The sequence below is a fragment of the Tupaia chinensis genome, unplaced genomic scaffold, assembly GCF_000334495.1.
Source record: "Tupaia chinensis unplaced genomic scaffold, TupChi_1.0 Scaffold146594_2, whole genome shotgun sequence".
Classification (NCBI taxonomy): Eukaryota; Metazoa; Chordata; class Mammalia; order Scandentia; family Tupaiidae; genus Tupaia; species Tupaia belangeri.
In genome coordinates this window covers 861,734-865,170 of record NW_006206450.1, presented here as the reverse complement: position 1 = coordinate 865,170, position 3,437 = coordinate 861,734, and the positions used below count along the sequence as shown (strand labels likewise).

Genomic DNA, 3,437 nt, shown 5'->3' with positions numbered 1-3,437 from the left:
TTTTTTTTTTTTTTGAGAGGTTTTTGCTATAGGGCATGTGTGCTTGCCTGACAGAGAGAGACAGAGAGACAGAAAGTGAGAAATCACCCCTAGGGGGGATGGCCACACCGCAATCCCTTCTCCTCTATACTCTTCTCGAGATCTTGGTCATGCACGCATACGCGTCCAGCGTGAGTTTTAAGCCACCAGGGCTGGGACGCAAACTGCGGTCGACTATGTGGGAGTCCAACAACATAGCCATTACGCTAACTGCTGGTCCCTTCTCTCAGGATCTTGGGCACGCATGCACATGCTCCCATCATGAGTTTAAGCCACCAGGTCTGGAATTTGAACCATGATCAACTACATGGAAATCTAGCGACATAGCCATTATGCTAACTGTTGGTCCCAAGAAGGTGGCATTTTGATGTCATTTATGATACATGAAAATTATTTTTGATTAGCACTAAGTAAGAATATTTTTAATAGAGAAAATAATAGTAACTGAATAAATTACTCATTAATGATGCCTGCACAGCATGAATAAGAATCAGTAGTAATAGGTACTAGCTCAGGGGCCAGCAGGTGATGTGGTGGTAAAGAGCTGGACTTTCACGTGGTCAACCGTGGTTCAAGTACCGTGTCTAGTGACTTGCTTTCTCACTTTTCCTCTCTCTCTCTCTCTGGTCACATTAAAAAAATAATAATAAATAAAATGGGTACTAGCTCAAAAAGAAAACTGTGTTAAGACTTATTAGGTACTCCTGTGGTCCTGGGAGTCTGGGGTGGGAGAATTGTGCTGTGGTGTGACTATGTCAAGGGCACCTCTTCTCTCCCTTTCTCACATGAAAGAAAGAAAGAAAACCTTTTTTAAATTTTTTTAAAGAATATTATGTTTCGGGGCTATCAGGTGACATGGTGATTAAGGCTCTGGACTCCCGTGTGACCAATCGTGGTTTAAGTCCTGGACCTGGTGACTTGCTTTCTCACTTTCCGTTTTTCTCTCTGTCTGTCTCTGGTCTAATTAAAAATAATAATAATGATAATTAAAATAAAATAAATAATTTAAAAAAGAATGTTACGTTTGGAATGATTTTGACTTCATTATGATCCTAAATAATTTTCAAACTCATTCTCTCCAGCATGATTTCTTTCAGCAATGTTAGGTGTCCATCAACTTTGTAGTATTTAACCTGGCTTCTCTATCATGCATTTCATATTGTGGAACTAATTTTTTTTTTTCCAACCTAGGATATGTAATAGTTTCAGAGTGGAGAAGTAGGTACAGCCAAGAATGCTATGCCCAGCAACATTATCCTTCAAATGGGAAGAAGAAATAAAATTATCTCCAGACAAACAAATGCTGAAAGAATTCACCAACTCTAGACCAGCTTTTCAGGAAGTACTTAAGGAAATACTACATCATGAAAACTAAAGGGAGATAAATAGAAGTAAGAGAACACAAAACAAGTAGGAAAAAAAAATGTAAGAAAATGACAGGGATAAGTCTGCATATACCAGTAATAACATTGAATGCTAATAGGTTAATTTCCCTAAATGAAGGACACAGGAACCCTCTATATGTTGCTTATAAGAAATACACGTCATTGACAAAAACATATGTTAATTGAACATCAGTGGCTGGAAAAAGTAATTTCATTCAAATAAAAATAATAATAATTTTAAAAGGCAGAAGTTGTGATACTGATGTCAGACAAAATAAACTTAAAAAATGGTAAAAAGAGATAAGGAGTATCTAAAAAGATTAATTTTACAAGTCTAAAAGGATTAATTCACCAAGAATATGTAACAGTTATAAATATTTGTGCACCCAACACCAGGGCACCCAAATACATGAAAGAAAGACTGCTAGATTTAAAGGGAACAATAGACTACAACACACTAATTATTTGGGATTTCACCATTCCATTGTCATTACTGGACAAATCATAAAGACAAAAAATAAAGAGACATAGGACCTAATTGATACCACAAGCCAAATGGACCTGACAAACATATATAAGATATTCTACCCAGCAACTACAAACTATGCTTTTTTTATCATCTCTACAGGAAACATTTTTGACGTATAACCACATAATAGGGCACAAAACAAGCTTCTATGAATTTAAAAGTTTAGAGATTATATCCAGCATCTTCCCTGACTACAATGGGATTAAACTTAAAGTCACCACAGATATTATTGTGCTTTCTCCAGATTTGCAGGAGGATGAACCTGGAATTAGACAGGCAGCAGAAAAATGTAAAAGCTTTGATAGACGAAGAGGTGAAGAATGACATCCTTTCTAACAGAATTATTTGGGAAGGATTTTCCCAGGGAGGAGCTTTGTCTTTGTATACGGCTCTTACAACACAGCAGAAATGAGTGGGCGTCATTTTACTCAGTTGTTGGTTTTCACTTTGGGTTTCATTTCTACAGAGTCCTATCAGTGGTGTTATTAGAAATATTTCTATTCTCCAGTGCCATGGAGATTGTGACCCTTTAGTTTCCTTAATGTTTGGTTCTCTTGCTGTTGAAAAACTGAAAACATTGGTAAGTCCTGCCAATATAAACTTTAGAACCTACAAAAGCATGATGCACAGTTCATGTTAGCAGGAAATGATGGATAGCAAGCAATTTATTGATAAACTTCTACTTCCAATTGATTGGCATCACTAAGAGGCCTTGTGTAGAAGTACACTAGCGTCATTGTAATAGAATATAATTTTTCCCCATGCTCGATTTGAAAATTCTGATTTTGCAGTGTTAAAGTGTTTTGCAAAGACATGCCAATGACATAGACTAACTAATGTCTCATAGGAAATTTATAATCTTTTAAGTATCTATACATGTATTTGAATAATACTGAATACTGCAACCAGATTTTTAAAAAGAACTATTTTATTTATGTTTATTTATTTTAATTTGACCAGAGAGTGACAGAGCATGTGTGTGAGAGAGACAGAGAGGGAAAGTGAGAAAGCAAGCCACCAGGTTCAGGACTCGAACCATGGTCGGCTATGTGGGAGTCCAGTGTCCTTAACCACCACACCCACCTGTTGGCTCCCAAAAACCTATTTTTTATTACATCATTTGAAAATTACTAGTATGGTTACTGGGATATTTGTCCACGTATAAGTGAACAGTTAAGTTACAAATGATGTATGCACGCTCTGACTTAGTATAGGATTTATCCCCAAATTATTTGATCTCCATGTGGTATTTGTATTTTTATATATGTATTCATATATACATAATAATTATAGTACATAAAAAGGACAAGGTAGTATTAATTCCTAGTAATAGGGATAATGCTTTTAAGTGCCAATAAAGAATATATTGCTCTTTTCAGTTAATAGCCCATCTATTGGGGAGACCAGTCTTTTCTTTCCCCTGATATCATTTCCATTTATATTCTCTCTCCTCTTAAGAAAAAAAAAAGTTTTTCATTTTCTTT

The 3,437-nt window shown here is 35.8% G+C and overlaps 1 pseudogene; it reads left to right on the top strand.

Moving 5' to 3' along the window:
- Positions 1 to 2,119: 2,119 nt before the first annotated feature.
- Positions 2,120 to 2,659, top strand: LOC102474691 (acyl-protein thioesterase 1 pseudogene; annotated as a pseudogene).
- Positions 2,660 to 3,437: the final 778 nt, after the last annotated feature.